Source organism: Mustela lutreola, chromosome 5 (assembly GCF_030435805.1).
Source record: "Mustela lutreola isolate mMusLut2 chromosome 5, mMusLut2.pri, whole genome shotgun sequence".
In the NCBI taxonomy this organism is placed as follows: Eukaryota; Metazoa; Chordata; class Mammalia; order Carnivora; family Mustelidae; genus Mustela; species Mustela lutreola.
In genome coordinates this window covers 144,254,179-144,278,212 of record NC_081294.1, presented here as the reverse complement: position 1 = coordinate 144,278,212, position 24,034 = coordinate 144,254,179, and positions in this window count along the sequence as shown.

Below are 24,034 nucleotides of genomic sequence, written 5' to 3'. Positions count from 1 at the left end.
TTTCTGAGTATAGATTCTGTGTCTCTTTGGTTAGGTTTATTCCTAGGTATCTTATGGTTTTGGATGCAATTGTAAATGGGATTGACTCCTTAATATCTCTTTCTTCTGTCTTGCTGTTGGTGTAGAGAAATGCAACTGATTTCTGTGCATTGATTTTATATCCTGACACTTTACTGAATTCCTGTATAAGTTCTAGCAGTTTTGGAGTGGAGTCTTTTGGGTTTTCCACATATAGTATCATATCATCTGCGAAGAGTGATAATTTGACTGCTTCTTTGCCGATTTGGATGCCTTTAATTTCCTTTTGTTGTCTGATTGCTGAGGCTAGGACCTCTAGTACGATGTTGAATAGCAGTGGTGATAATGGACATCCCTGCCGTGTTCCTGACCTTAGCGGAAAAGCTTTCAGTTTTTCTCCATTGAGAATGATATTTGCGGTGGGTTTTTCATAGATGGCTTTGATGATATTGAGGTATGTGCCCTCTATCCCTACACTTTGAAGAGTTTTGATCAGGAAGGGATGTTGTACTTTGTCAAATGCTTTTTCAGCATCTATTGAGAGTATCATATGGTTCTTGTTCTTTCTTTTATTGATGTGTTGTATCACATTGACTGATTTGCGGATGTTGAACCAACCTTGCAGCCCTGGAATAAATCCCACTTGGTCGTGGTGAATAATCTTTTTAATGTACTGTTGAATCCTATTGGCTAGTATTTTGTTGAGTATTTTCGCATCTGTGTTCATCAAGGATATCGGTCTATAGCTCTCTTTTTTGGTGGGATCCTTGTCTGGTTTTGGGATCAAGGTGATGCTGGCCTCATAAAATGAGTTTGGAAGTTTTCCTTCCATTTCTATTTTTTGGAACAGTTTCAGGAGAATAGGAATTAGTTCTTCTTTAAATGTTTGGTAGAATTCCCCCGGGAAGCCGTCTGGCCCTCGGCTTTTGTTTGTTTGGAGATTTTTAATGACTGTTTCAATCTCCTTACTGGTTATGGGTCTGTTCAGGCTTTCTATTTCTTCCTGGTTCAGTTGTGGTAGTTTATATGTTTCTAGGAATGCATCCATTTCTTCCAGATTGTCAAATTTATTGCCGTAGAGTTGCTCATAGTATGTTCTTATAATAGTTTGTATTTCTTTGGTGTTAGTTGTGATCTCTCCTCTTTCATTCATGATTTTATTTATTTGGGTCCTTTCTCTTTTCTTTTTGATAAGTCGGGCCAGGGGTTTATCAATTTTATTAATTCTTTCAAAGAACCAGCTCCTAGTTTCGTTGATTTGTTCTATTGTTTTTTTGGTTTCTCTTTCATTGATTTCTGCTCTGATCTTTATGATTTCTCTTCTCCTGCTGGGCTTAGGGTTTCTTTCTTGTTCTTTCTCCAGCTCCTTTAGGTGTAGGGTTAGGTTGTGTACCAGAGACCTTTCTTGTTTCTTGAGAAAGGTTTGTACCGCTATATATTTTCCTCTCAGGACTGCCTTTGTTGTGTCCCACAGATTTTGAACCGTTGTATTTTCATTATCATTTGTTTCCATGATTTTTTTCAATTCTTCTTTAATTTCCCGGTTGACCCATTCATTCTTTAGAAGGATACTGTTTAGTCTCCATGTATTTGGGTTCTTTCCAAACTTCCTTTTGTGGTTGAGTTCTAGCTTTAGAGCATTGTGGTCTGAAAATATGCAGGGAATGATCCCAATCTTTTGATATCGGTTGAGGCCTGATTTAGGACCGAGGATGTGATCTATTCTGGAGAATGTTCCATGTGCACTAGAGAAGAATGTGTATTCTGTTGCTTTGGGATGAAATATTCTGAATATATCTGTGATGTCCATCTGGTCCAGTGTGTCGTTTAAGGCCTTTATTTCCTTGCTGATCTTTTGCTTGGATGACCTGTCCATTTCAGTGAGGGGAGTGTTAAAGTCCCCTACTATTATTGTATTATTGTTGATGTGTTTCTTTGATTTTGTTATTAATTGGTTTATATAGTTGGCTGCTCCCACATTGGGGGCATAGATATTTAAAATTGTGAAATCTTCTTGTTGGACAGACCCTTTGAGTATGATATAGTGTCCTTCCTCATCTCTTATTATAGTCTTTGGCTTAAAATCTAATTGATCTGATATAAGGATTGCCACTCCTGCTTTCTTCTGATGTCCATTAGCATGGTAAATTCTTTTCCACCCCCTCACTTTAAATCTGGAGGTGTCTTCGGGCTTAAAATGTGTTTCTTGGAGGCAACATATAGATGGGTTTTGTTTTTTTATCCATTCTGATACCCTGTGTCTTTTGACAGGGGCATTTAGCCCATTCACATTCAGTGTAACTATTGAGAGATATGAATTTAGTGCCATTGTATTGCCTGTAAGGTGACTGTTACTGTATAGGTCTCTGTTCCTTTCTGATCTACCACTTGTAGGCTCTCTCTTTGCTTAGAGGACCCCTTTCAATATTTCCTGTAGAGCTGGTTTGGTATTTGCAAATTCTTTCAGTTGTTGTTTGTCCTGGAAGCTTTTAATCTCTCCTTCTATTTTCAATGATAGCCTAGCTGGATATAGTATTCTTGGCTGCATGTTTTTCTCGTTTAGTGCTCTGAAAATATCATGCCAGCTCTTTCTGGCCTGCCAGGTCTCTGTGGATAAGTCAGCTGCCAATCTAATATTTTTACCATTGTATGTTACAGACTTCTTTTCCCGGGCTGCTTTCAGGATTTTCTCTTTGTCATTGAGACTTGTAAATTTTACTATTAGGTGACGGGGTATGGGCCTATTCTTATTGATTTTGAGGGGCATTCTCTGAACCTCCTGAATTTTGATGCTCATTCCCTTTCCCATATTGGGGAAATTCTCCCCAATAATTCTCTCCAGTATACCTTCTGCTCCCCTCTCACTTTCTTCTTCTTCTGGAATCCCAATTATTCTAATGTTGTTTCGTCTTATGGTGTCACTTATCTCTCGAATTCTCCCCTCGTGGTCCAGTAGCTGTTTGTCCCTCTTTTGCTCAGCTTCTTTATTCTCTGTCATTTGGTCTTCTATATCACTAATTCTTTCTTCTGCCTCATTTATCCTAGCAGTTAGAGCCTCCATTTTTGATTGCACCTCATTAATAGCTTTTTTGATTTCACCTTGGTTAGATTTTAGTTCTTTTATTTCTCCAGAAAGGGCTTTTATATCTCTCGAGAGGGTTTCTCTCATATCTTCCCCTTCATTTACTCTTATCTGGACAAAATGACAAGACGGAAAAATTCAACACAAAAAAAAGAACAAGAGGCAGTACCGAAGGCTAGGGACCTAATCAATACAGACATCGGTAATATGTCAGATCTAGAGTTCAGAATGACAATTCTCAAGGTTCTAGCCGGGCTCGAAAAAGGCATGGAGGGACTAGTTTCAATCAGATGTACATGTGTCTCCTTTAAAAATAATGGTACGTAATTTGCAGAAGTGAAGAAAAATGCCATTGTTTGATGATTGTAGCTCTTTAAAGATCAGACTCAGGGGCACCTGTGTGGCTCAGTCATTAAGCATCTACTTTTGGCTCAGTCGTGATCCCTGGGTCTTGGGATTGAGCCCCGCATCAGGCTCCCTGCTTGGCAGGGAGCCTACGTCTCCCTCTCCCACTCCCCCTACTTATGTTCCCTCTCTCTCTCTGTCACTTAAACAAAAAAATCTTTTTTTTTTTTTTAAATAAAGATCAGACTCATTTGTTAGATACATAGAAAAGTTCAAAACTTCTGATTTCTAGATTCTTCTAAACAGTCTCTGATCTCTTTGGATTATGGCGTTTCTCTCTCTAGAAACAAACATTTTTCTGACACTAGCTGAATTTTGCTAAACTTGAGCTTGAAGTATCAGGTGTTCTATTCGAGTGTCATTCCTTACAATTCGTTTCTTAGCAAGTTCCCTCTTCCAGTAGGTGGCCCCTGGAATGAGTAGCACTTCACACTACCTAGTTTGAGCCCACTCATCTTCCTCTTGTTTTACTTGCCATTCTAGCAGCCTCTTCACTTTGGTAGCATCAATCAAAGATGTGGAAACTGGTAAAAGCTACAGTCCTGCAAAGAACCTTTGGCTTTATTCCTGAATTCAACTTCCACCATTACTTTTGTTTTTTAAGGTTTTATTTGACAGAGTCACAAGTAGGCAGAGAGGCAGGCAGAGGTGGGGGAGGGAAGCGGACTACCTGATGAGCAGAGAGCCTGATGTGGGGCTCGATCTCAGGACCCTGAGATCATGACCTGAGGCGAAGGCAGAGGCTTAATCCACTGAGCCACCCAGGCGCCCCTCTTTTACTTTTATTTTTGTGTATGTTTAGGAAATACCTATGAAAGTAAGCCACAGTTATAGGAATGCACCCACAATATTAGTTGTGAAGCTTTTATTTCTTTTTAAGTTCATTGTACATAAAATTCACATATTGATGTAATATGTGAAATCAAGAGACTGTGTAAGAATCCAAAAGAAGAATTAAGGTAAAATGCAGAGTTTGATATTGATTCTGACACTCTCCATCTGTGGGAAAGTCACTCAGTCTACTAGACCTTTTTGGTTTATGTCACCTTACCTCCTTGATTATTTTAAGGATCCAATTAATATAATTTGAAAATTTTACTGATGGTGTGATGCTGGAGTGTTTTGATCAGGGTTCCTAAGTCTCAAAATAAAACAAGGTTGTGGACTCAGATTTCATTAACATTTCCATATTCTAAAGTCTTTATATATAACATTCCATCACCATTATCATTATTATTGTTTATAATTATTATTACTATCTGTGTGAACTTCAGCATGCTTCTTTTTCTGTAGAATGCTAGTAATACCTGCCTCCCAAGTGTATGGGGAAAATTTAAATTTAAAATTGCCGACACAGTTCATTTAGTATGTGTCATCTTTAAATTTCTCTCCCTGATCCCCCTCAACCCTGAAGGTAAGGTCAGCACTTCTGAGGTCTTTGGTCTTAACCTCACAGCTTATGTTTCTCTTATAATGAATAACATCAGTTAGTTGCAGAAGGTCTTCCGATGATGGAGTGAAAGGCCTGAATCCATTAAAATAAATTCCAAAATGGACAAAATAGGAAACAGAAGGCAGACTTGCTCATTGGCAGACTACGCTGTCTGTGTGATTGAGAGTCAAGTTCATTCCTTTTACATATCATAGCTCATGAAGCCTTTTCCTTTCTCTTCTGCTACCATTACTCATCTTGGGCTCCTCAAGTCTCCTGCCAGAACTTTCTACAAAGTTTTTTCTAGAGTGTTCTTGCTGCCAACATTTTTATTGTTTCTGCATTTAATGAACATTTAGTTTCCCTAAAGCAGTTCTTTCATGGGTAATTCCTTTGCCCCCAAACATTTTTTTTTGATTCTTTATTCCCAACCGAATAAAATCTACATAACTTAGCCTCACACTCAAGAACCTCACAGGACATCCTAGTGCCTCTCCTCTCCCATTTGCGTCTCCAAGTTCATTCTCTACCCTTTCTCAACGAGTCTGTGGCCCTGGTGGCTGATATCTGCGAGCTCTGTGAGTCAGAACCCTGGTAGGAAGGTGGAGAGAAGGAGGAGAATGACAGCAGGGAATATATTCCCTCAGATTCCTCCTTTCCACTACAAGTCTTCTATCTTCTCTGGTATCTCTCTCCATAAGACTCTGTCCTTCTGGGGTTCGGTAACTCCCACTCTCCACTCCACCCTGAAGGTTGGAAATGGTTTTACTAGTGTTGGGATACTGCCTTATTCTGGTGGCTTTTCTATACCTTGCACACACCTTTGTAAATATTCTCTGTAACCAACTCAACTTGAATAACCCAACTGAATGTGCCATCTGTTGCCTGGCTGTTACACTTCCTAAATTTATCTCATGCCATACTCTGCACCCTTTAAAGACAGATGGTTTATTATTGTTGGCATGGCAGTTCAGAACACCTACTTTGGAATGATAAAGCATTGGGTTTGAATCCTGATTTTACTACTTCTCAGCTCAGTGACTGGGATCAACTTATTCAGCCTCTCTCAGCCTCAATATCCTTATCTATTAAATTGAAATAATAGTAGTAGCACCCTTACAGAGTTATGTGGGAACCAAAGAAGTATGGAGAAGTTCTGTTACGTCACAGATGCAAAAGAAATATGGTTTTGGCCATGAGTATGTTTTGAGAACATATACCTCTTGCATTCATACTACCAAACTTTTTCTCCATTACTCCTGTTGTCTGCTTCTGTCTTCCATTCTAGGCTTCATTAAAGTCCTTATTCTTTTGTAATCTCTTAATGTTTCTCACTTCTTTTAATACCTACTCCCTGGAACTCTTTATGTTTTTATTGCATTTGCACCTAAGGTGGTATCGTGCCCCTAGCTCACTGTTGGGGAGATAGTAGAAGCTCAATAAGCATTTGCTTAATTATTTAATTTTAATCATTTAATTTTAATTAAGGTAGGCAAATTTTATAATGCAAGTAATTTCAATTAAGTTAGATAGATAAAATGCATAATGCAAGTCACCAGAACAGGTTTTTTTTTTACTACCATAGGACCCATTTCAGAGTAGATACTTACTGAATATTTGATGATTTGGGGACAGACAAATTATCTGTAATCCTGTCTAAGCACCCCATTGACTACTGTGTAGACATAGTCTGTACATATAATGAGATACTTTATATTAACCACCAAATGTTAACGATCTAAGCAGGTTAAATAACACAGGAAGGGAATAGTATTAACAGTATTGGTATTAATGGCACTATACCAGCATCCCAATACTTTTATCTTTTTTTTTTTTTTTTTAAAGTAGGCTCACACCCAGCCCAGAGTCCAAATGGGGCTTGGACTCATGACCCCAAGATCAAGACCCAAGATGACATCAAGAGTCTGTCGCTTAACTGACTGAGCCATCCAGCTGCCCCTTTTTGTTATCTTTTAACCATACCAGCTTAGACAGTCTCAGCACAATCTGAAAGAATAGATAGTTAAGGGGCGTCTGGGTGGTTCAGTCATGAAGCATCTGCCTTCAGCTCAGGTCATGATCCCAGGGTCCTGAGATCGAGACCCTCATCGGGTTCCCTGCCTCCTTGGCAGGGATCCTGCTTCTCCCTCTCCTACTCACCCTGCTTGTGTTCCCTCTCTTGCTGTAATAAATTTAAAAATCTTTAAAAAAAGAAGAATAGATAGTTAATCCATTTCCTCTGATAATAACATAAAAGCCTTGGTTTCTGTTTTATTATCTTTTAAATGATTTTGCTTATTTATTTGAGAGAGAGAGAGAGAGAATGAACAGGAGTAGGGAGGAGCAGAGGGATAGGGAGAAGCAGACTCCCTGCTGATCAGGGAGCCCCATGCAGTGCTCCATGCCAGGACTCCCAGTATCAGGACCAGAGCCTAAGGCAGCTGCTTGACCCACTGAGCCCCCAGACACCCCTCTGTTATATTTTAAATTAGGCGCATTCAGGAGGAATTAATTACTGGTCTCTGAAACAATGACAACTGCAGAAGGGCCCAAGTAGAAGAATCCTGATTTGGCTTCTGGTGAGCAGTGTCATTCATTGCCTCTCAGCTACATTGTCTTTTTGTCCTGAGAAAAGAATTAAGTAAAGGTATAGCCTGTAGGTGGCACTAGAGTCCACCGATCGCTAGCCTGCAGTCTCCAGGAAAGCAGCACGGTGGTAACTGGGGTTGGCCTCTCCGCACCATGATGCGCTCCAGTGATATCTTGGACTTGGGGCAGCTGTGCAAAGTCCTCATTGAACCTTGCCAGGTTCCTGTTGGAATGTGGCAGCTCCCCAAACTTCTGTCCTGTTAGTAGAAATGAAGTAGAGTACAGAGGGAGTGGAGCAGTGAGGATTATCTGAATGTGATGTGCACGTCTCTGAAAATGATCTTGGTGATAAGTGTGTGGCAGGAGTTAAAAGTGAATTGATTGTAAACAGTGGGTTGGTTGATGATTGCAAAGGATTGGGGATCGTTTCTTTTGAGACTGTCCTAGAACACAGTAAGATGAGTTTTGTTCATTTTTTTTGGTTTAACTTATTAGGAGAGTTGGGATTTTCATATTAAGATATTAATTTTTCTAATCACCCAGGGTAATGTGATATATATATATATATATATATATCCCCATACATACACACACATACACATACATATATCCATCCATCCCAGGGTAATATTTTTAAGCAAGAACAAATGCAAAAGTGATAATTAAAATATGTATTTCAGTAACTATTTATGTACAGAATAACTCAGTGAAGATAGTTTTATTTTGTTCTTTTTATGGACACGTCTCATTTTTTAATAGGTAGCGTACAAATGAAAGAGAGAAATGGCTTAGGCCTTGAACATCCAGATCCTCTTTTTCAGGTTCACCTGGGATGTGACAAAGGAGGCTTTGGGCAAAATTACTTGACTTGCTTTTCTTCTGTAACCTTTACTCATATACTGAAATTACCACCAAAACTCTTTACATGGTCAGAACCTCTGGAGTTGGGAGGATAGTGGGTGCGTGTGCAGCGACCTTCTTCCTTTCTCTTCCCTCCTCCCCAGTGGAGAAGTACTGCCACAGGGCTTGGACTCCAAAGACTTCCTTGGTCTTGGTGAACTGGGTACATGTGAAGCAAGACTGTTTCTTCTTGATTGACATAAAAGCCATCTTTTTGGTACCCTTTCCTTAGCTTCACATCCAAGTCTTGGTCCTAGTACTCTGAGTATTTAGAAGTTCAGCAGAGCAAAAACAACAACAAAAAGTAGGCCGAAGCATTAGGGTATCTTTTCAGGGTTCCTCCTGAAATCGAGAGCAGAATTTATAAGCTGCTGATTTGGAGGCCATTCTTGGATGGGAGATGACAGCGGGTGGGAGAGGAGTCTGCCCAATGCCTGAGAGTAACCACATTAAAACATAAAGAGGCAGAACATCCTCTTGGAGAACTCTACTCCAAAAAAGTCTACAAAACAGACTTAAAAGGCTAAATACGAATTGTATTGATGAGAAAGGAAGCGTACTAAGTGAGGGGGGATATAAAAGATTAAGTAATAGGTATAAGCACCGTATATTTCCTTAGTGGTTTTGCTAATGGAAAGGTAAAATTATGTGGCCAGGTATGTTTTTATTTCTGTTTTATGCTTATTTAGTTGAAATAGAATGTGATAAGTTACTGAATTCTGGAAACCATGAACTACTCAGCAAGATATGAAAAGAACAACAACAAAAAAGAAGCTAAAGAGAAGTCTTCGGGCAGTGTTGACGTTATTGGTATCACAGGAGCACTAGTAAGAACTTTATAACAATTTACAAAAATTTAAGATAGAGTAGGCTTATTTGAAATGCTTAAACCCATTTGATTGTCAATGGCTTGTTTCATTGAGATATCCAGAAGCATTAAGTCTATGAAATTTCTTCCTTTGAGACACCCTGCTGCCAATCTATAATCCTAAACTAAGTTTTTGCATATATCTAGAGGATTTTTGTTTCCATTTCTTTTCTTAATGAGCATTGAGTCCACAAATGTAGTGACTTTTCTAGTAAATCCTTGGATTCAGGTAGATAAGAGGTCATGACCTGAAAATATAGCACGATGGTATATTCATTGTTATGGTAGGTTACACATCAAATATAGTGGTAATATTTTAATCAACAGAAATCTCTGGTCACTCTTGGCCCCTGATGATACTTTGTGTACTTAGGCTGATGTTTGAACAAGTATCTATTGATATGACTACTGACTGTGTTTTGTTTTATTTTTGTTTTTTATCCAATTGATTTGATTTCTCTCCTGCTTAATTAACCAGTATATGTGCCAGTTTTGAATACCATCTTTGGATATACTGAGGGCAGAAAATGATCCTTACTTTTTAAATAGTCTTCATGATAACATTGGAACCTCACATATTTAGATCAAAGTTAGTGACTATTATTCTACACACTATATATTCATCTAGTTTTGTCTTCTGTTATTGTCTCCAGCTTTGTGAATTGTATTATTGTTAGCTGATGAGTCTATAAACACTTTGAAAATACAGGTTTTCAATTTCTAATATGCAATATAGTGGATTAGATATCCTCAAAACACCTTTCACTTCAAAAATGAAGATACTAAAAAAAATATTAGCTATATTTAGTCAATTATCATATGGTTTCACTTACTTGTGGAGCATAAGGAATAACATGGAGGACATTAGGAGAAGGAAAGGAAAAGTGAATTAGGGTAAATAGGAGGGGGAGACGAACCTTGAGAGACTGTGGACTCAGCAACAAACTGAGGGTTTTGGAGGGGAGCGGGTAGGGGGATGGGTTGGCGTGGTGATGGGTATTAAGAAGGGCACTGATTGCATGGAGCACTGGGTGTTGTACATAAACAATGAATCTTGGAACACTGCCTCAAAAACTAATGATGTATTGTATGGTGACTAACAACATAATTAAAAAATTAAAAAATAAATAAAATGCCTTACTGAGTAAACAAAAAAGTAAGGAAAATACTCAGAGGCTGAAAACAGAGTAAAAACGGGAATCCAGAAAGTTAAGCAAGCACAAAATAGCTGGTTATCCTGGGGCAGCTGTCAATTAATGAGTACCCTAAAGACCCATTTAAAAAATCATATGAAAATCACAGAAAAGAATATAATGCCTGCATAGTATTCCATTGTGTATATATACCACATCTTCTTGATCCATTCATCTGTTGATGGACATCTAGGTTCTTTCCATAGTTTGGCTATTGTGGACATTGGGAGGGAGACAAACCATAAGTGACTCTTGATCTCAGAAAACAAACTGAGGGTTGCTGGGGGGAGGGGGTTTGGGAGAAGGGGGTGGGGTTATGGACATTGGGGAGGGTGTGTGATTTGGTGAGTGCTGTGAAGTGTGTAAACTTGGTGATTCACAGACCTGTACCCCTGGGGATAAAAATATATGTTTATAAAAAATAATAAAAAAAAAGAATATAATGCCTGCCCCGCACACACTGGGAAATCTAAAAGGAGACTGTCACCCATACCCAGGACCCCAAAGAACTATAACCCCAGTAAAAGGGAAAGTTCATCCATCTTCTTTATCTGTTCATCTGTTGATGGTCATTTGGGCTCGCTCCATACTTTGGCTATTGTTGATAATGCTTCTGTAAACATTGAGGTTCATATACTCCTTCAAATCTGTATTTTTTTTATCCTTTGGGTAAGTAAATACCTAGTAGTACAGTTGCTGGGTTGTAGGGTAGCTCTGTTTTTACTTTTTTGAGGAAACTCCATACTGTTCTCCAGAGTGACTGCACCAGTTTGCATGCCCATCAACAGTGCAAGAGGTTCCCCTTTCTCTGAATCCTCGATAACACCTGAAATTTGTTGTTTCTTGTATTTCCCTGATGATGAGTGATGTTGAGCATCTTTTCATGTGTTGTTTGCCATCTGGATGTCCTCTTTGGAAGAGTATGCATGAAAGATAATGTTTCATAAAGAAATTTATATTTAAATGAAGTGGGAAATTTTTTGGAAAAAAAAAAAAAAGAACTTTTTTCTAAAAAAAGTTCACCAAAATTGACTCAAGTATGTAAAACTCTGATTCCTATAACTATCAAGTTACAATCAGTAATTTAAAACTTATTTCCACAAAGAATACCTCAGATCCTAATGATTTTATAGGCAAATTTCATCAAACATTAGTGAAACAGTTTGTTGCTGTTGTTATACAAACTTTTCCAGGGAATAATTCAAGAGGCAACACTCTCCAGCTTTCCTTATATGGCTAATATAAGCTTGATACATACCAGAAAATGTATACAGCAGGAAAGAAAATGACAGGCTGATCTTATGCATGAACAAAGATGCAAAAATTCAGATAACTTATTAACAAATTGTGGCCAGCAGTGTGTAAACAAGATAATTCATGATGATCAAGTTGGGTTTAGCCCAGAAGTACAAGGTTGGCTTAACATTAGAAAATCCATTTCTATTACATAAATAGATTTAAGGAGGAAACACCTTCTCAATAAATGAAGAAAAAACATACAGTAAGGTTTATGATATACTATACTAACAGGTCTTAGGAAATCGGTAATAGAGGAAACTTTCAAGAGAATTTGTTGAAAGAAAATCTTAAAAGATTGTACATAACAATGAACTATAAGAACCATTTCCTTTAAAATTAAAATCCAATCAAAGATTCTGTCATCTTTAGTCTTCATTGCACTGGAAATCCTAAATAACAAAGAAGTCAAGAGAAAAAAAAAATACAAGGTCTGAGTATGAGAAGAGAAGAAACAAAAATATTATCCTTTAAAGGTGTTATGATTCTCTAAATGAAAAAACAAAATTATGCTTAGAAAATTAGAAGGACAGATGGCATTTTAGCAAATTTTCAGGTGCAAAAGCCATGTAAAAACTTAATTATGTCAGTAGGAAGAAATAGAAAATTTAATTTAAAATTAGTTACCATTTAAAATAAGGGTTTAAAAAAAGTAAGATACCTAAGAATAAATTTAACAAAAGATATACAAAGCTGTTATGTAGAGAGAAATAAAAAGTCCTTTGAAATGTAGTAATAAATATCAAAATAAATGAAGAGATGTACCATATTAATGGAAGGAAGATTAATCATCTCCAAATTGATCTGTAGAGTCTACACGGTCTGAATCAAAATTGCAAAAGGTTTCACAGATGAAAATCTCGTTCTAAAATAATTATGGAGTAGTAAAGGATTAAGATTGGCTAAAATGGTGAGGTAGATGAACACTAACACAGGAGACTTCTTTCTTTTAGCCACAAACCAAGACTTATTAAAACCTATAGTCAATTAGGTAGTAGTATATTCAGTCACACAAAGATGGATTGAACAGTAAATCAGAATAAAGAGTCCAGAGCGAGCTCCTGTGTATATGAAAACCTGATTCATGCTGGAGGTGGCTTGCTGATCAGTGGCTAAAGCATGAATTTTTTAACAAATGGTGCTGGGATTAATTATCTGTATGAAAAATAGAAAGCTGGATCTCTAACTTATATAATTCAGAAGAGTCAGTTCCAGAAGGAAAAATACTTGAATGAGAAAGAAGAGCAGAATTATCTATGGAGGTACATTTAGGAGAGTATGTTTACTACCTCAGGATTTAGCAGACATTTTTTGAAAAAGACAAAAGGAGCACCAACCAAAAAGAAACTCACTGCTAAATTCATGTACTTTAAAATTAAGAACTTTATAAAAAGGAGAGAATCAGGACAGGGGGAGAAAAGCTATAAACTGAGAGAAGATACATAAAACTAGCAAAAGAATATTTTTCTAGACTAAAAAGTTGATGTGGTAATTAATAATCTTTATAAAATGAATAAAAATATAATAAGGCAAGTGACACAAGAGGAAGTGGCAGAAAAATTAAAAAGATATTTCAAAGAACATGAACAACTTATGACCAATTAAATAAAAATGGGATCAATCTTAAGAACAAATGATAACTACAAGAAAATAATAGTTCAAATCTACCTGATTGTCAAAAGTTAAAATGCCTATTAATATCAGTGTTGATGAAGATGTGGAAAAATAGAAACTTTTATATACACTGCTGGTAGGAATATATAAGCTCTTTCAACCGCTTTGGAACAGCCTTTGGTATTATTCAGTGAGGTTGAAGAGACACATACTCTAGAACAGAAATTTTTTTCTTGATATATATCCTTGAAAATTTATTGCCAATGTCAGCCAAATGTAAGTTCAAAGTGGCATTGACTATTATAGCAGAAAACTGAAACTAACATAAATGTTGTCAGTACCAGATGGATAAATATACTGGGGTAATTATATGATAGGATCCTATGCAATAATTAGAATGAGTTAATTATACTTATGTATCAACATGGATGATGTTTATGTTAATCATAATGTTGAGCTTAAAAAAGACAGAATATATACAGAATTATCACATTATGTAAAATGCAAACTAAAGTAAAAATGCAACACTGTGTTGTTTAGAGACTCATAGTTATGTATTAAAACTCTGAAGGTTAGTAAGGGAATGATAAATACATAATTCAGGTTGGTAGTTACTTTAAGCATCGGTCTGGGAATGGGAACAGGGGACTTCAGAGATATTTGTAGTGTTTTTTTCCTAAGCTGGGTGGAAGGTAGGCACTGTTCGTTTTATTGTTACTTAAAAAATATACTTACACGTTTTTCTTGTATGTATTCAACAGAACATTTTTTGATAAACAAAAACAGAAGTCATAATGTGTTTTTCTCTCCAAGGCTGATGAAATTGGATGATCATTAAATGTATGTTTTCAGAATTAAATGAGGCATTGCTGGAATTCTAAGTTATTATTGGAGATAAAAAGAAATTTTAAGATCCATTAGAGGCTATATAAGGGTCAAGAAAATATTTTTAATATTCTAGAAGTGGTGAAAAAGGTGTGTAACTTTAAATACTTTGTATCAGATTGCTACAATATTTTGCTCTGGTTCCAAGTGGACGATGAGAATGGCTGCAGGCTTATCAAAACAAGAAAAATGTTTGTTGGTTTATGCTGTCCGCTATTTGAAATGTCACACCAGAACTATAACTTTCTGTGCTTAAACTGTGCCAGGATGGATGCTCAGGGTTCTTTAATTAGCAATCAGCACCTTGTTTTCTGATTGCCCTGCCCAAATGCCTCCCCACTTTACTGATGGCTCCAGGGCAGTCAGTCTGCACTGGGAGAGCGGTGTCTTTACTGAGCCCCCAAAATGTGATTCTGGCCAGATTGGGAGTCTCCATAATCTCTCCCATCAGGAAGCTGTCCAAGGAAAGTAGGTAGCTTGAAAGAATTGTTTCAGCACGAAGCTATACAGGGATGTTTGTGCTGTTCCAGGGCTAGTGAATGAAAGGACATTTCCAGAAAGACATTTTCCAAGCTTTTGAATAGCTTTGCCATAACAACGCAATCAGCCTCGTATTGTCTGGCTAAAGAGAAACCACTGTCATTAGCAGAGAAAAATAAATAGGGCTTATACTTTCTCTGTGTTAGAGGCCATTTCTTTGAAAATTATCAATTTGTTTGGCCATTTGCAAACAGTTTCTCTGATTCAATTGTTTCTTTGGCTCTCCGGAGTGGTGATTGCTGTAATAGATAACTCTCCTAAGAGCCTGAGCTAACCTCACTTGGGATCAATACTAAGCAAAATTAAAATTGAATTTATTTGGTGAAGTTTAAATTGAATTGATGTCTGTGAGGAAACTGATGTATTTCTGCACAGTATGTCATACACACTGAGTATATTTTTAATTTTAATTTTCCAGCATTCTGATGTTATTTTTAAAGTACATTTTAACATATATGGCATCTTATATAAAAATTATAACACAGAGGACATTGGGAGATGGAGAGGAGAAGTGAGTTGGGGGAAATCAGAAGGGGAGACAAACCATAAAACTGTGGACTCTGAGAGACAAACTGAGGGTTTTGGAGGGGAGGGAGTAGGGGGTTAGGTGAGCCTGGTGGTGAGTATTAAGGAGGGCACGTATTGCATGGAGCACTGGGTGTGGTGCTTAAACAATGAATGCTGGAACACTGAAAAGAAATAACATAAAAACATTGTTTTCTATAAATTAAAAATAAATGGAGAACTAAATAAAGTCAGAAAAAAAAGAGAAAAAAAAAAGAAATCAAGAAACAAAAACTAGAATCTTTTCCCATTAACTTTTAGAGCAGATTCCCTTCCCCCACATACCCAGCCCAGGATTAAAAAGCTTTCCAAATAATCTCAAAATGCCCCAAATCCTTATGAGGAAATGTTGTATAATCACAGATTATCACCTTCTTTCTGATTTGTTATCTGATTGTGGATAAGCCGTGGAGGCTGCCCTGTGCTCTCCTCTTCTGTCCCTTTGAACAGGGTCTGGAATTGATTGACATGGATGCTTGACAGCTGAAAAAGATGACGAGTAATTGTAGTACTCTGTGGCACTCTTCATGCAAAGGGAAATTTTAAATCTCTGTGAGGCTGTAGAGTATTCGTCATGTCTCCCATGGCTCCTGTCATTACCTGACTCTCTCTGTAGTTTTAGCTGTCTCAATACCAAGTTGGTGATAATAATAAATAAGCACGCATTGCATTCTTTGGAAATGCGAATACTATGCATCGTTGGCGTGTTTTAGGAAGTAAAACAGGAAATCTTCAACCTTGATTTGAGGAGTCTTTTTTTTTTTAAAAGGTTTTATTTATTTATTTGACAGACAGAGATCACAAGTAGGCAGAGAGAAAGGAAGGGAAGCAGGCTCCCCGCTGAGCAGAGAGCCCAATGTGGGGCTCAATCCCAGGACCTTGAGATCACAACCCGAGCTGAAGGCAGAGGCTTTAACCCATGGAGCCACCCAGGTACCCCTGATTTGAGGATTCTACAGAAGCAATCTCCATGAACATTGTTTGAAGCAATTTTAGGGGCACTTGCGTGGCCCAGTTGGTTTAGCATCCAACTCTTGGTTTCTATTCAGGTCGTGATCTCGGTCCTGGGATGGAGCTCCACGTTGGGTTCCACGTTCTGCAGAGAGTCTGCTTGGATTTCTCTCTCCCTCTTCCTCTGCTTCTCCCCCCACTCGTACTCCCTCTCTCTCTCTAAAATGAATAAATAAATCTTAAAAAAAAACCCCAATTTTATAGTTGGATATATTTATTACCTATAGTACTATCAAAAAGTATGCAGAATTCCTTTATTAAATTTGCAGAGAAGTGGGTTTCAGTTTGAATATATTCAATTGTAATCACTGAAAATGTTAACTTTTTTCTATCTTTAAAGAGTTCATAGACTCATGAAGGGATCAAGCAGTTACAGTAGATTAATTGTATAATAAATCTGATAAATTGCAGAGTTTATTGAAAGCTCTATGGACACGTGAGGAACAATTGAGTCTTCTCAGAGGAGGAGGAACCAGGGAGGGATAGAAATGTGCTATTTGAAGAGGATCTTACTAGATTTCAGGAGAGGGTGAAAGAGTGGAGGGAGGATTGTTGTAGATCTTTTGATTTCTTTCATTTGCAAATGACCAAGCCAAAATAGGGAAGGGCACAATGCAGAAGCCCCTGGAAGCTCCCTGAGGCCCTGCCTCACTTTGCATTATAGGTAGAACCCCTGGGGTTCCACATTTCTGACTGCTGGAGGCAGAAATTCTCCTCTCCCTAGATTGTTGAGCCTAGGAGTTTGAACCTAGCAAGAGCTCATAAACTACTTTGTAATTTATCACAAAGTATTACAGCCATACGGTAGACCACGTTACACTTTGTATGACCTAAAAAAAAATTGTTTGTAACAAGTAAACCAGATTGATTAAAATATAAAGTCAGCTGGAAAACATTTGTTATAGTAACTGAAAAAGCAGGGTATAATGTTTCATATTTAGTATATCAACAATGGAAAAATGTGCATAAAAAATAGAAGGGAGAAATGATGATATGCTAGTGGTTGCCTCTGGGAGGTAGAGTTATGTTTTTTTTTTTTTTTTAATTCTTTTCTGAACTTTATAATTTTTCTACTTAACAACACGAATTTTATTTAGAGTAATAGAACCCGTATTTTAAAAAATAGCCTTTTCAATTCCATAACATCATCTAATTATGTCTGTCCTGAAAATGACGGTGATTCTGTCTCCATTAGATGGAGGTGGTGGCAGAATTTCAGATCCTCAAGCAGCATTGTTCTAGATCATTTTGCTTACTCTCATTTGCAAAGACAAGACTGTCTTTCCTTGCCAAAGCAATACTGTCTTTCTTGGTTAATTTTGTTTTGTTTTCCCACCCTCTGTGCTTCGGAAGCTCATTTTGGGGTCAAAGTAGCGTTCCCCTTCCTAAAGGGTCGGTTGTCATAAGTGACTCTTAACGCTTAGACCCTGAGTTGATCTGAATCTTGGCTGCAAAGAGGCAACCGCAATCTAGAGGCTGCTGGCAAGTCTGTTGGTGACCTGGTTATCCAGCGAAGCCTATGCTCAGGCTTCAGGGGATCCATTCCGCTGCCTTCCTTTCTACAATTATACCTGTTGATCTCATTTTATCTCTACTGCCAAGGTGGTCTCTTTTTCTTAACCCTTTGCCCATACTAGCTCTGTGGATAGGATTCCTCTTAATCTCAAGTCACTTTAGCAAAGCTCACCTGGTATGGGGGAAGGTCTTACTTCCCCATTCAATGTTTGAAGAATTCCCTTTGGGGCAACTGGTGAATGTCTCACCAATGTAGAGGTAATTAGGAAGTGATAAGATCAGAGCCCTTCACTTGGGGGTGCATCTTAGTGACCCTTGTCACATTACAGCCACATTACGCCCATCAGTCTGCCTACGGAAATGCCAGCGCCCTAGTTTTCATTCTTTCTCTCCTTGATTGCACAAACTACCATCTGGCTAGTGTGCAGACTTAGTAGCCAAATTCAGTGGCATCTTTGCTATATGCTCTTAAACATTTTTCATTCTCATGGAGCCGGGAATTTCCAGATCTGCAGCCTTTTCTTTCCCCTCAACCATGATGTTTTCTGACCATATCTTCTCCCATGAACTTCAGAGGGATTTCTTTTTTCTTTGGGGGAGGTTTGCAATTATGAATATATTTCTTTACCATTTCTCAACCTTTTCATCATCCACTGTTCTTAGGAGGTAAATCCTTCCAACCCACTGAATTTTTTATTATTATTGTTGTTGTTGTTATCAGTGGGCCCACAGAGGGAAAGCATGCAGGAGGAAGAAATGTGTGTTCCAAAAATCTTTGTATTTTTTTACTTTATATATTCTCGATACCATCAAATTACAGGAATAACAATGAAAGCTGGCCTGCGATGAAAAGAAGTTACATTTGAAAAAAAAAATGAGCCTTTGTTCATGAGCACAATGACATTGACTGGAACTCTTCACTCTTATGGCTCCTTCATCTCAGCAATCTGGAGGGTCATTCCACTTTTCAGGACCTGCCTCTGGGTTGGGCCTTTAAATCACATAGCATGGCCTCCAGCTGTTTCCTACAGCTCCCAAGCCCATGGGCAGTCATTTCTGGAGGCTCCTTATGGAGCTAAGTAATGGGTTGTCCTCTCAGCACCCGGACTGTGCTGCCTCTCATCTCTCTTTGTCTCAGTTACCACCACAAGGGCAAGCCTCTCCCTCTGTCCTCATTACCTGAGACCTTTTCGCTACCCTGGTCTGCACAGCTCTCATCTGACTTGCCTCTGTACCTTCCATGAACTTCCTACTCAGGTCAGCAAATTCTCTCCGTCCTCTTTTATTGCAAAGCCTCCTTTGGCCTTCCCTGTCCAGACTGAAGCCTGGCTGTCATCAGAGAGCACTGTTTTCCTGCAGTACTCTCATGTAGGGTCGGTTTCCCCTCTTGCATCATCCCCTTGTCTCAGGGCTTGGTAGGCAGCTTCCTTATCCACCTAGTCACTTACTGCCGCTTTGGTCAAGCTGAAAACCAGAAACCTCTCTCTGCCAGAGGTGAAGTGTTTATGTGGGATCAAGGAATTGCAGTTCAGGGGACACAGATTTAGCTAAAAACCCCAAAGAGTGTCCCAATTACAGGAGGTAGACTCAGAGGTTTTAAAGAAAAGAGGAGGTTTAGGTAAGTTGTTTTTAGAGCAGTTCATTGATGCTGACATGCAGGGGTAGGTTTGTCTTTCATTGACTGGTCAGGTGACATTTTCACTCTGCAAAGTGCTTTTATCAGTCTTTAAGTTGGATCTTCATAGTCTTGCTGACATCTTGGAATGTGGACAGTTGGGCCCAGTTCACAGCTTTAGAAAACAGGACATAGGGGCGCCTGGGTGGCTCAGCGGGTTACGGCCTCTGCCTTCGGCCCAGGTCATGATCCCAGGACCCTGGGATCGAGCCCCGCCTCGGGCTCTCTGCTCAGTGCAGAGCCTGCTTCTCTCTCTCTCTCTCTCTCTGCCTGCCTCTCTGCCTACTTGTGTTCTCTGTCAAATAAATAAGTAAAATATTAAAGAAAGAAAGAAAGAAAGAAAGAAAGAAAGAAAGAAAACAGGACATACATGGTAGTTACTCTGAAATGGCTGCTCCAGCTCTATTTTAAAAATGATTCCTGGGACTCCTGCATGGCTCAGTCGGTTAAGCATCTGATTCTTGAGTTTGGCTTAGGACATGATCTCTGGGTCATGGGATCAAACCCTACATGGGGCACTGGGCTCTGTGCTCAGCAGGGAGTCTACTTAACATTCTATATTCCCTTTCCCTTTAACCCCACCCCCGCCCCCGCGCCTGTGAGTGCATGCGCGCGCACACACACACACGCACACACACACTCTGAAAAAACAAGAAACAAATGGCTCTAGTTAATGTCATTTTTCACGCCTTTATGTTGTTTTCTGTCACTATGCTTTCAGTCCTTATCCCTTGGCCACCCTGGACATTTTTTCCTTTTTCTTAAACCATCTCAAGCTCTTTCCTATCTTGTAGCCTTTTACAGTTGATCCTCGAACCACACAGGTTTGAACTGTACAAGTCCACTTATCCAGGGATTTCTTTTGGGGGGTAAATACAGTACAGTACAGCACTCTAAATGTATTTTCTCTTCCTTATGATTGTCTTAATAACATTTTCTTTTCTTTTCTTTAAGTTACTTTTAAGAATGCAGTATGTATTCCATAGACCATTGAAAATACGTGTTTATTAACTATTCTGTTACTGGTAAGGCTTCTGGCCAACAACAGACTATCAGTAGTAGTTTTGGGGAGCCAAAGTTAGTTATGTGAATTTTCACTTGCACAGCAGGTCTGCACCCCATCCTGTGTGTGGTTCCAGGATTCACTGTGTACGCAGTTCCTTCTTGCTGTAGGTCCTCTCAGATGTTACTTTAGGTTATTTTATTAGTTCCTTGTGATTTTCAGGTACAACCATTTTCTCTCACCATTGTGTCCCAATGCCTAGCGCATAGGCACACGCTATTTGAGAGGGGAAGCAAAACTCACCATGGCTGTTAGAACAACGATATACATTCCAGAGTCGTAGAAATTGAGGATCTGACATTAAAACAAACCTGTGGAAGCCTATTCATTGGAAGCTATAATAATGTGATTTAGGAGTGACTTCATGAGGGAATAATTAGAATTTGGAGCATTTGGTGCATTTAAAGTGGTGGGCGATGAAGTGGTATAGGCAAATAGCCTATCTTCTGAGAGGCAGTAGCTGGAGAGCGTTTGTGCAGTTTGAACATACTTATGTGCAGATGATATACTCATACATATTGATTATAATTTGTGAGCAACAAAAAGCAAACATTTTTATAAATGTCTTTGACTAGTATGAACACTCAAGTTATTGGAGAAAGCCTGGGAAGAGATTTGAGGTGAAAACACACTGGTTGATTATGATTCTCAAATATTGTCTCATGCAGTCTTTTCTTTGGAAACAAATGGCTGTCAATCCAAGACTGAAATCTGGAGAATGCTCTAAATAAGAGTATTTGGTGTTTATGAATGTTTTACTTAAGCTATCAGGACATATTTGGCACTTTTAGGATGCGAAATTGAAGTATCTGACTTACCATGGAGACCCATTCATCTGTGCATAACGATAAGCTCAAGATGTGGGCACTGAGTAGTGTTTGGATTTCTTTTGGCAGGGTTTTAAAACATTTTCAGGTTGGTTATCCATCTTTACGTGTCTTGGCAAGGGTAGAGATGTAACTACTGAATGCATATTAGGTCCAAGTGTCCTTTAGTTAGAGCCAAGAAAGAAGATCAATGATATGTGTGTATGTGTGTGTGTGTGTGTGTGTGTGTAAATTGTAAATTGTTTGCAAACACAGCATATCAGAGAAAATGCCAATGATGGTTTTGTTGAATAAGATGACTTTCGAGCATAAATCAGCATTCTGCCCATTTTAACAGCTTCATCTTCCACAGTGTTTGAAAGTCATACATGTATTATCATATTTTATCATTAACATGTAATTATGATGTTGTCATTATGGTCATTTTACAGATGACAAATCTGAAGTTCAGAGAGATTAAGTAAATTTTTCAAAGTGAGTGGCATAGCTGGTACTTAGCCTTTGGTTTTGCCAATTCCACCTTTAGTGTTTTATGTTCTGTCTGAATTGGAACAGATCCTGAGAGCATCCAAAACAAATTATAGTTTGGAAGGTTTAGCACCCTGTCCATCCTGAGGTGCAGAGAGTGGTCAGAGGATTTGACACCTTTCTGTTGCAGATTTCCTAGCTACATTCATTCCTGGAGGTGCACGCTGTGGAGCATCAACTATTTCACAGGGACACACTAAGAGAAGGGCATAGTTTAATTCTGTCAGGACCTAAGGAGGAAGCCCTTTTTGGCCAAGGATCAGGAATTTTTTTTTTTTTTTTTTACTGCAAAAAAGATTCTTAGAAGGAAGATGATGAGTGGTAAATGTCGCTGATCTGGGCCCATCTGCATGGTGTCAGTCCCCCTAGAATGGTTCAGTTTTCATGATGTGAGTCCCTTTATTTTCTAAGCACATATAGGAGAGAACTCACAGTTTTAATTATGTGCTGGAGCCGCTCTATGGTTCTGGTACAGAAGAAACAAGTCACTTATGCTTCCCAATACATTCTTCAGTCATCAGTTCTGCATTCATGACTTGTCTTCAGTTCCTTTGATATTATATCCCTTACGATTGTCCCATTTGTTCAGGTATCTTATAATAAAGATTATGACTGGCCTTTGTCCTTGGGTCCTGGGAGAGAGACTCTGAATCCTTGGGATTTCCTGAGTAATAACAGTGGCTTTGTTATTCATGGCTCCTTGGGTCATATCTGAGTTTATGTAGATGAGGTGACTCCTGGTGGCCCCTAGATAGTTTTAGAAGGGAGATTGGACACAAGGTAATCACATGATTAAAGGGTTGGGACTCTGAGTCAGCATAAACTCCAGGGCGGGGTGGAGGACTGTGGATTGATTTCTTTTCTGGGCAAGGATTTAAGGTAACCACAGTAAAAACTCTGGACACGTGGCTCAGTGGAGCTTCCTGGTTGGTGCACCCAGCAGTGTGCCTGGAGGGTAAAGCACTCTGATTCCATGGTTTGAGGGCATGGAAGTTCTGTGTTTCAGACACTCCCTGTGCGTATATTATGTGTCTTCTCATTAGGCTGCTTCTGAGTTGTATCCATCATCATAATACTGCAATTTGAAGTATATAGCATTCCTGAATTTTGTGTTATTCTAGAAAATTATTAAGTGTGAGGGGAGTCATGGGAACCACCAAATTTCTGGCCATTTATCAATATTGCTGATGGCCTAAGGATCTCTTGACTTTGTCACTGGCATTTAAGTAGGGCCAGTCTTAAGAAGACTCAGGCCTTAACGTGTGAGGTTTATACTAATTCCAGATACTTAGTGCCAGAACTGAATTTCAGAGACACCTGGGTGGCTCATTTGGTTGGGCCTCTGACTCTCAGTTTCAAGTCAGGTCATGATCTCAGGGTTGTGAGATCAAGCCCTTATTCCACTCCATGGAGATTCTCTCTCTCTCTACCCCTCCACTGCCCCCTTCCCCCTCCCCTGACCCCTGAGCCTGCATGCTCTCTTTCTTCAAAAAGAAATCAAAACAAAACTGAATTTCGGTATGCTAGTTGATGTTCAACTATTTGGGATTGAAACAGAAGGACCCCATAGGGATGATACGTTATTAAATTTTGCACTGACGCATCTTTTGTGAATTAAGAAAAACAACTCACTTAGCAGATATAGTTATTTTTTTCAATCTTGGAACTTTGTATTTCTTGGATCTCAGTATTTGCTGGGATAAATTTTGTCTACAGAACCAACTCCCCTGGATATAGCTGGGATAGTTTCACATGAGTTAACCGATTCCTTGATCAGCATTGTGAGTGTAACCAGCATCAGGTAAAGTGCCCATGGAACTTTCTGCAGCATTTAGCAACTGGGTAAAGGGATGCCAGTGACAGGAGTTTGATCCTTGGCATTTGATGGTGATGGGACTGTAGGAGGGATCCTCTTAACTCTTCAGAAGAGCAGTACAGGCCATGTAGCCTCCACATAGCTGTAGATTGTCCTATTTATGTGTTCAAACTCAGTAAATCACAAGCCTGAACTAGACATCTTCTTAGAAGA